Here is a 10,671-nt window from a genome sequence, read left to right as displayed (position 1 = left end):
ATGGACTCCAAAATTTTACCTACCACAGATGTTAGGCTAACCGGTCTATAGTTTCCAGCCTTCTGTCTACTGCCCTTTTTAAATAAGGGTGTTACATTAGCAGTTTTCCAGTCTGCCGGGGCCTTTGCTGAGTCCAGGGAGTTTTGGAAGATTATTACCAATGCATCCACAATCCCTACCGCCACTTCCCTCAAGACCCTAGGATGTAAGCCAACAGGTCCAGGTGATTTATCCGCCTTGAGTCCCATTATTTTACCGAGTACCACGTCCTTAGTGATTTTGATCGTGTTTATCTCCTCCCCCCCTATAGCCCCCTGCTTGTCCAGTGTTGGGATATTCTTGGTGTCCTCTACTGTAAAGGCTGATACAAAATATTCATTCAGTGTTTTTGCCATCTCCATATTTCCCACCATTAATTTCCCGGTCTCATCCTCTAAGGGACCAACATTTACTTTAGCCACCCTTTTTCTTTTTATATAACTATAAAAACTCTTACTATCTGTTTTTATATTTTTTGCTAATTTACTTTCATAATCTATCTGCCCTTTCTTAATCAATCTTTTTGTTATTTTTTGCTGTCTTTTAAAGTTTTCCCAATCCTCTATCCTCCCACTAGATTTGGCTACCTTATATGCCTTTGTTTTTAGTCGAATACTATCCTTAATTTCTTTACTTAGCCACAGATGGCTGTCTTTTCTTTTACACCCTTTTTTTCTCAGTGGAATATACTTTTTTTGGAAGTTGTAAAATAACTCCTTAAATGTACACCACTGATCATGTATCGTCTTACCCTTTAATCTATTTTCCCAATCCACTTTACTCAATTCCGCTCTCATACCTTCATAGTCTCCTTCATTCAAGCTTAGCACGCTTGTTTGAGATACAACCTCCTCACCCTCTAATTGAATATGGAATTCAACCATGTTATGGTCACTCATTCCAAGGGGATCCTTTACTAGGACATTTTTAATTAATCCTGTCTCGTTACACAGGACCAGATCTAAGGTTGCTTGCCCCCTGGTCGGTTCAGTTACATAGTGCTCAAGAAACCCATCCCTAATACACTCAATGAACTCATCCTCAAGGCAGCCCTGCCCAATTTGATTTGTCCAATTAATATGATAGTTAAAATCCCCCATAATTGTAGATGTTCCCTTATTACAAGCCTCAACTATTTCCTGATTGATACTCCGTCCAACCGAGTTGCGACTGTTCGGAGGCCTATAGACTACGCCCACTAGTGTTTTTTTCCCCTTATTATTCTGTCTTCACAAAGGAGGACACAAATAACCTTCCAGAGATGTTGGGGAACATACTGTCTAATGAGAGGGAGTAACTGAATGAAATCAGTATTTGTAGGGAAATGGTATTAGGGAAATTGATGGCATTGAAGGCCGATAAATCCCCGGGGCCTGATAATCTACATCCTAGGGTACTTAAGGAAGTGGCCCTAGAAATAGTAGATGCATTGCTGGTCATCTTCCAAAATTCTATAGACTCTGGAACAGTTCCCATGGATTGGAGGGTAGCTAATGTAACCCCACTATTCAAAAAAGGTGGTAGAGAGAAAACGGGGAATTACAGACCGGTACGCCTGACATCGGTAGTGGGGAAAATGCTAGAGTCCATTATAAAAGATGTAATAGCAGAGCACTTGGAAAACAGTGACAGGATCAGACAAAGTCAACATGGATTTACAAAAGGTAAATCATGCTTGACTAATCTACGGGAATTTTTTTAGGATGTAACTGGCAGAATAGATAAGGGAGAACCAGTGGATGTATTGTATTTGGACTTTCAGAAGTCTTTCGATAAGGTCCCGCATAACAGATTAGCATGCAAAGTTAAAGCACATGGGATTGGGGGTAAGGTACTGACGTGAATAGAGAACTGGTTGGCAGACAGGAAGCAAAGAGTCGGAATAAATGGGTCTTTTTCCATGTGGCAGGCAGTGACTAGTGGGGTACTGCAGGGATCGGTGCTAGGACCACAGCTATTCACAATATATATTAATGATCTAGACGAGGGAACTAGATGTAATATCTCCAAATTTGCAGATGACACAAAGCTGGGTGGGCGTGTGTGCTGTGAGGAGGATGCAGAGAAACTCCAGTATGACTTGGACAGGTTGGGTGATTGGGCAGATGCATGGCAGATGCAGTATAATGGGGATAAATGCGAGGTTATCCACTTTGGTGGCAAAAACAGGAAGACAGATTATTAACTGAACGGCAATTGATTGGGAAAAGGGGAAGTGCAACGAGACCTGGGTGTCCTTGTGCACCAGTCGCTGAAGGTAAGCATGCAGGTGAAGCAAGCGGTTAAGAAGGCAAATGATATGTTGGCCTTCATAGCGAGAGGATTTGAGTACAGGAACAAGGATGTCTCGCTGCAGTTGTACAGGGCCTTGGTGAGACCACACCTTGAGTATTGTGTGCAGTTTTGGTCACCTTATCTGATGGAAGGATAGAAACATATAAGATAGGAGCAGGAGTAGGCCATTCGGCCCTTCGAGCCTGCTCCGCCATTCAATGAGATCATGGCTGATCATCCAAATTCAGTACCCTGTCCCTGCCTTCTCCCCATATCCCTTGATTCCTTTAGCCTTAAGAAATATATCCAACTCTTTCTTGAATATATTTAATGAACTGGCCTCCACCGCCCTCTGTGGCAGAGAATTCCATAGGTTCACCGCTCTCTGGGTGAAGAAATTCCTCCTCATTTCAGTCCTAAATGGCTTACCCCTTATCCTTAGACTATGACCCCTGGTTCTGGACTCCCCGGCCATCAGAAACATCCTTCCTGCTTCTTGTCTGTCCAGGCCTGACAGAATTTTATAGGTTTCGATGAGATCCCCTCTCAATCTTCTAAACTCCAGTGAGTATAAGCCCAATCGACACAATCTCTCCTCATACATCATTCCTGCCATCCCAGGTATCAGCCTGGTGAATCTTCGCTGCACTCCTTCCATGGCAAGAAAGTCCTTCCTCAGATAAGGCAACCAAAACTGCACACAATACTCAAGGTGCGGTCTCACCAAGGCCCTGTACAACCGTAGCAAGACATCCTTGTTCCTGTACTCGAACCCTCTTGCTACGAAGGCCAACATACCATTTGCCTTCTTAACCGCCTGCTGCACCTGCATGCTTACCTTCAGCGACTGGTGCACAACAAGAACACCCAGGTCTCTTTGCACTTCCCCTTCTCCCAATCTATTGCCATTCAAATAATAATCTGCCTTCCTGTTTTTGCCACTAAAGTGGATAACCTCACATTTATCCACATTATAGTGCATTTGCCATGTTTCTGCCCAATCACCCAACCTGTCCAAATCGTACTGGAGTTTCATGACATCCTCCTCACGGCATACCCTCCCACCTAGCTTTGTGTCGTCTGCAAATTTGGAGATATTACATCCAATTCCCTCATCCAGATCATTAATATATATTGTGAACAGCTGGGGTCCTAGGACCGATCCTTGCGGTACCCCACTAGTCACTGCCTGCCACTCGGAAAACGACCTGTTTATTCCAACTCTTGCTTCCTGTCTGCCAACCAGTTCTCTATCCAAGTCAATACCTTGCCCCCAATCCCATGTGCCTTAATTTTGCACGCCTTCTGAAAGTCCAAATACACCACATCCACTGGTTCTCTCTTATCTATTTTACCAGTTACATCCTCAAAAAAGTCCAGTAGATTAGTCAAGCATGATTTACCTTTTGTAAATCCATGTTGACTTTGTCCGATCCTGTCACTGCTTTCCAAGTGCTCTGCTATTACATCTTTTATAATGGACTCTAGCATTTTCCCCACTACCGATGTCAGGCTTACCGGTCTATAATTCCCCGCTTTTTCTCTACCACCTTTTTTGAATAGTGGGGTAACATTAGCTACCCTCCAATCCATGGGTACTGTTCCATAGTCTATCGAGTTCAGGAAGATGACCAGCAATGCATCTACTATTTCTAGGGCCACTTCCTTAAGTACCCTGGGATGTAGATTATCAGGCCCTGGGGATTTATCAGCCTTCAGTCCCATCAATTTTCCTAACACCATTTCCCTACAAATACTGATTTCTTTCAGTTCCACCCTTTCATCAGACCCTATGTTCCCCGGCATCTCTGGGAGGTTATTTGTGTCCTCCTTTGTGAAGACAGAAGCAAAATATGTATTTAGTTTGTCTGCCATTTCTTTGTTCCCCATTATAAATTCCCCTGATTCTGACTGCAAGGGACCTACCCTTGACTTCATCAATCTTTTTCTCTTCACATATCTATAGAAGCTTTTACAGTCAGTTTTTATGTTCCCTGCAAGCTTACTCTCATATTCTATTTTCCCTTTCATAATTAATCCCTTTGTCCCCCTTTGTTGAATCCTAAACTGCTCCCAATCCTCAGGATTATTGCTTTTTCTGGTCTCCTTGGATCTTATGCTATGCTTAATTTCCCTTGTTAGCCATGGTTGAATCACCTTTTTTGTTTTATTTTTATGCCAAACTGGGATGAACAAATTCTGCAGCTCATCCATTCGGTCTTTGAATGTTTGCCATTGCCTCTCCACCGTCAACCCTTTGAGTGCCATTCCTCAATCAATCCTACCCAACTCGCTCCTCAGACCATCGTAGTTTCCTTTATTTAAATTGAGGACCCTAGTCTCTGAGTCAACTACTTCATTCTCCATCTTAATGAAGAATTCGATCATATTATGATCGCTCCGACCCAAGGGGCCTCATACAACAAGATTGCTAATTAACCCTTTCTCGTTACATAATACCCAGTCTAAGATGGCCTGATCTCTGGTTGGTTCCTCAACATATTGGTCCAGGAAACCATCCCGTAAACACTCCAGGAATTCCTCCTCCACAGTATTGTTACTAATTTGGTTAGCCCAATCTATATGTAGATTAAAGTCACTCATGATGACTGCTGTGCCCTTATTGCACGCTTCTTTAATTTCCCTTTTAATGCCATCCCCAACCTCCGCCTTACTGTTGGGAGGTCTATATACCACTCCCACTAACGTTTTTTTCCCCTGAGTATTTCTCAATTCTACCCATACAGATTCCACATCATCAGAGCTAATATCCTTCATTACAATTATGTTAATGCCTTCTTTAACCAGTAATGCTACCCCACCTCCCTTTCCTTTTTGCCTATCTTTCCTGAATATCGAATACCTTTGGATGTTGAGTTCCCAGTCTTGGCCATCCTTGAGCCACGTTTCCGTAATCCCAACCAAATCATATTCGTTTACCTCTATTTGCGCAGCCAATTCATCCACCTTATTACAAATGCTCCTCGCATTAAGACACAAAGCCTTCAGGCTTTTTTTTTAACGCCCTTAGACCTATTAGAATTATTATTTACTGTGGCCACATTTGATTTAAACCATTGATTCCTCTGACTGCCACTTTTGTTTTTCTCCTTCCTATCTTTTGCTTTTATCCTTGTTTCCCTTTCCTCTGTCTCCCTGCTCAGGTTCCCAACCCCCTGCCATTTTAATTTAAACCCTCCCCCACAGCACTAGCAAACACTCCCCCTAGGACATCGGTTCCAGCCCTGCCCAGGTGCAAACCGTCCGGTTTGATCTGGTCCCACCTCCCCCAGAACTGGTTCCAATGTCCCAGGAACTTGAATCCCTCCCCCTGGCACCAACTCTTTAGCCATGTATTCTTCTGAAGTATCCTTCTATTTCTACTCTGACTAGCACGTGGCACTGGTAGCAATCCTGATATTACTAGCTTTGAGGTCCTGTTTTTTAATATATCTCCTAACTCCCTATATTCCGCTTTTAGGACCTCATCCCGCTTTTTACCTATATCGTTGGTGCCTATATGCACCACGACAACTGGCTGTTCACCCTCCCCTTCCAAGATGTTCTGCAGCCGCTCGGAGACATCCTTGACCCTTGCACCAGGGAGGCAGCACACCATCCTGGAGTCTCGTTTGCGGCCGCAGAAATGCCTATCTATTCCCCTTACAATAGAACCCCTATTACTATAGCTCTACCCCTCTTTTTCCTCCCATTCTGTGTAGCAGAGCCACCCCTGGTGCCAGGAAGTTGGTTGCTGCTGCCTTCCTCTGATAAGCCATCCTCCCCAACAGTACTCAAAGTGGTGTATCTGTTGGAGAGGGGGATGGCCACAGGGGACCCCTGCACTACCTGCCTGCACCTAGTACTCTGCCTGTTGGTCACCCGTTCCCTTTCTTCCTGTCCAACCTCTACCTGTGGTGTGTCCAACTCCGTAAATGTGCTATTCACGATGTCCTGAGCATCGTGAACTCTCCAGTATGCATCCAATTGCAGCTCCAGTGCCACAATGCCGTCTGTCAGTAGCTGCAGCTGGATGACTTCCTGCACATGTAGTTGTCAGGGACACAGGAAGTATCCTGTCATGACTTACCCTTTAATTAATTGAATTTAAATTAAATCAATCAATCCCACTAATTACACTACAGTTAACTGGTTTACCAACAGTCCCCGCTACACCAGAGAGACCTTAGAAACTATAAACCACAGAGTTAAAGTTTAAAAGAGAGAGAAATACTCACCAACCAATCACTTACCTGCTTCCTGGTGATGTCACACTTTGATTACTTTTTACCTCTCTCCCCCGCTGTTGAATTGGTATGCCTCGCCTCGCTGCTCACACCCAGGACCGATGCTCTGGTCGGGCCTCGCTGCCAGTTTTAAGCCTCGCCTCACCTCACTGCTCACACCCAGGTCTGATGTTCTTGCCTTGGAGGGAGTGCAGCGAAGATTCACCAGGCTGATACCTGGGATGGCAGCAATGACGTGTGAAGAGAGATTGGGTCGATTAGGCTTATATTCGCTAGAGTTTAGAAGAATGAGAGGGGATCTCATTGAAACTTATAAAATTCTATCAGGACTAGACAGACTAGATGCAGGAAGGATGTTCCCGATGGCGGGGGAGTCCAGAACCAGGGGTCATAGTCTAAGGACAAGGGGTAAGCCATTTAGGACTGAGATGAGGAGGAATTTCTTCACCCAGAGAGTGGTGAACCTGTGGAATTCTCTACCACAGAAGGCAGCTGAGGCCAACTTATTAAATATATTCAAGAAGGAGTTAGATATATTTCTTAAGGCTAAAGGGGTCAAGGGATATGGGAAGGAAGCAGGGACAGGGTGTTGAATTTGGATGATCAGCCATGATCTCATCTGCCAATGCACTTTATTATGGTTATGTTTATGTTAATGTATTACAAGCCAAATGTATGTTGAATGTTTAAATGTCTTAATCTAAATGTACACTCTCGGGAGCCGCAAGCCTACATTTCGTTGTACTGCACTTGTGCACTAACAATGACAATAAAAGTTGATTTGATTTGATTTGATTTGATAAATGGTGGAACAGGCTCAAGGGGCTGAATGGCCTACTCATGCTCCTATCTTCTATGTTTCTATTTCTATGTCAGGCTAACTGGTCTGTAGTTCCCCGTTTTCTCTCTCCCTCCTTTCTTTAATAGTGGGGTTACATGTGCAACCTTCCAATCCCTGGGAACCGTTCTAGAATCTATGGAATTTTGGAAAATGACAAGCAATGCATCCACTATCTCTATAGCCACCCCTTTCAAAACCTTAGGATGTAGGCCATCAGGTCTAAGGGATTTATTGGCTTTCAGTCCCATTAATTTCTCCAGAACTATTTTTTTATTCATACTAATTTCTTTCAGTTGCTCGTTCTCCCTAGACCCTTGGTTCGGCACTATTTCCAGGAAGTTTTTTGCGTCCTCTTCCGTGAAGACAGACACAAAGGGGGGAATTTTGCCGGCGCTCAGGGGGCAGGTTTGGAGGCAGGACTGCTGGCAAAACTGCAAAGATTGACAGCGGGTTCGGGACCCGCTGTCAACCCGCCTCCATACAATCTTCCCAAGTGTCAGGTCCCCGATTTGCGCAGGGACCCGACACCTAGCAGCAGAAAGAGGATTATAGGCACTTAACTACTTGTTAACAGGTAGTTAACAGGCAGTTAAGAGGCTTTTTTCAATTTTGCCAGGTCAACTGCGGGCTTCCCGATGTCCGGACACCATGCCAGGGTAAGTGTGGCATGTTGTGGGTCTACTGTAAGGTTTGTGCATTGATGACAGCTGCAGAAGTGGTGTGAAGGGTCCAATGGTACACTGGTGCGTTTCAGAGGTAAGAAAATGTTGGGAAAATCATTTTTAATGTGTTTATACTTTTCTGTAGGTAAAAAGGTTTGAAGTGTTTGTGTAATTCTAACTCATTGGGAGAACCTCCCTCACCAGTGACAGATCGCTTCTGTAACCTCACCTGCAGCTGCCACCTGTTTTATCCTAAAGAGAGAGTCTCTGCACAGCCTGGGTGCAAGGGCTCACCTTTGTACAGTGATTGGCAGTGTTTGCAGCACCTCAATGCTGTCAAACACTGAAAAATCATCTATCAAAAAAAGATAAGCGTGTCCCCTTTAAGAAAACCGGCAGATGACGCGTCATCAACTGATGTCATCTGACACCGGCTTTCTCTTAATTGGCTGGCAAGCCCGCAGGGTGGGCTTAACAAGGCCAATTGATGTAAAATTACATCTGTGCATCGGGCGTTGTTGGGGGCGGGATCGGAACCCGCAAGTTAACTGACCCACTCCCAACTCGCACCGAAAGGTAAGATCACGCCCAAAGTATTTGTTTAATTTCCCTGCCATTCCCTTATTCCCCATTATTATTTCTCCTGTCTCGACCTGTAAGGGGCCCACATTTACTTTTGCTAATCTTTTCCTTTTTACATACCTATAGAAGCTTTTACAGTCTGTTTTTATGTCTCTCACTAGTTTACCCTCATATTCTATTTTCCCTTTCTTTATCAAGTTCTTGGTCCTCCTTTGCTGAAGTCTAAAATCCTCCCAATCCTCAGGCTTACTATTCTTTTTGGCAACATTATAAGCCTTTTCCTTTGATCTAATACTATCGTTAGCTTTTCTTGTTAGCCACTGTTGGACCACTTTTCCTGTGGGGTTTTACTGCTTTAAAGGAATGTATATTCGTTGTAAATTATGTATTAATTCTTTAAATGCGAGCCATTGCTTCTCTACCATCATACCTTTTAATGTAGTTTGTAAGGAATTAACAGCGGGGCTGGGGTTATTTGTCTCTGGCCAGTCAGAAGCCTCTGAGCTGCTCCAGGGACCCCCTTGCGGTTTCGAAGTGCTCCCCTATTCCTGAGTTCTGACCCCCGGACTTATTCGGTGGTGATGTGGACAGAAAACAATGTGACTCATGGTTTGGGTGCAAAACAGAGCAGTATTTATTGAAAACAAAAGAAACAACTTAAAATAATCAATATGGCTCTTATGCCTGGTACAACACTTTTGCTTAAACACAGTACACTTAGTGTCCACTAGAGGGCTCCCTACTCAGTGCAACTCTCCTTTGATTAATACACGCAGTACACCCAGTGTCCAATAGAGGGCTCCCTGCTCAGTGCAACACTGCTTTTATTTTAAATCCAGTACTTTTTACTTAAAAGACCCTTTACTCACTACAGCACCTTAGCTTAGTGGCTTTTACTTAAAAACACAGCACTTTAATACAGTTACTTTAAAACAGCTAACAGCATTCACCACAGCACTCCTTTACTTGGTGCAACACCCCTTTTAATACAGTTTTAAATACAGTACTTTAAAACAGCTGCTCCCTTTTAATACAGGTTTAAATACCGAATCCAGTGTTCACTATAGCACTTCTCTGCTAGGTGCAACACTGTCTTACTTAAATAGGGGAGGAAAAACAGACACAATGAGGGAAATCGACTAAAATCACAATTCTAACGAAATTCCCACTTTACTCCCACCCCTATGCCTATCCTAAGTTGCCTTGTGGATGGCCAGAAAAATATATGCTCACCACTGCAATGCCAGCTCCGTGCCCTGTGAACTTAGATCTTCACTGCCCTGAAGTGAAAAACACCCCAGTGTTTTAAAAGTAAACTGCTGGTGTTTCGCTTCCACAGGCAGACTCCCATGCTGTAGAGGCACACGGAGGCAAGGCCAGAGAGAGAGAGAGCTTCTGGGAAGCTATCTTTTATACCCCCATTTGGGGCCCGCCCAGCTCTGGAGGTTTCTGGGCTAAAACAAAAGGGATCTAACTGCCCCATTGTCCAGTAATGGGTGATTCATCCAAACCCATTCATTTTAAACTGTTCCTTTTCTTAGTTCAAAGGTTAATACAATAATCATGGGGGACTTTAATCTACATATAGACTGGGCAAACCAAATTTGCAGTAATAGTATGGAGGATGAATTCATGGAATGTATGCAAAATAATTCCCTCCCTGCAGAGACAATCGATGTTTGTTTACAGGAACTGCTACTTTGTGTACACAAGGGATTATCCACTTCAGACTGCGGTTTCGGGTGACCACAGAACAATGGCCTTCTGTTTACACTCCTCCCAAGCTGTTTACATAGTAATACAGCTCCATTCAAAACCCATCAGGATGAATGGAAATGGTTCAATAGCCCATCACACACAATGAAGACACGTCCAAACCTTGTTACATGCACCTCTAATTTCCTGATTTACACTCTGCCCTACATTACAACTACAGTTTGGGGGCCTATAAACAACTCCCACCAATGTTTTCTGCCCCTTGCTGTTTCTTAGCTCCACCCAAACTGATTCTACATCTTCATTTTTT

This window comes from Somniosus microcephalus, chromosome 8 (assembly GCF_052327205.1).
Source record: "Somniosus microcephalus isolate GS21.2 chromosome 8, FLI_Smic_1.0, whole genome shotgun sequence".
NCBI lineage: Eukaryota > Metazoa > Chordata > Chondrichthyes > Squaliformes > Somniosidae > Somniosus > Somniosus microcephalus.
The sequence above is the reverse complement of the archived record's forward strand: the minus strand, read 5'-3'. Positions refer to the sequence as shown.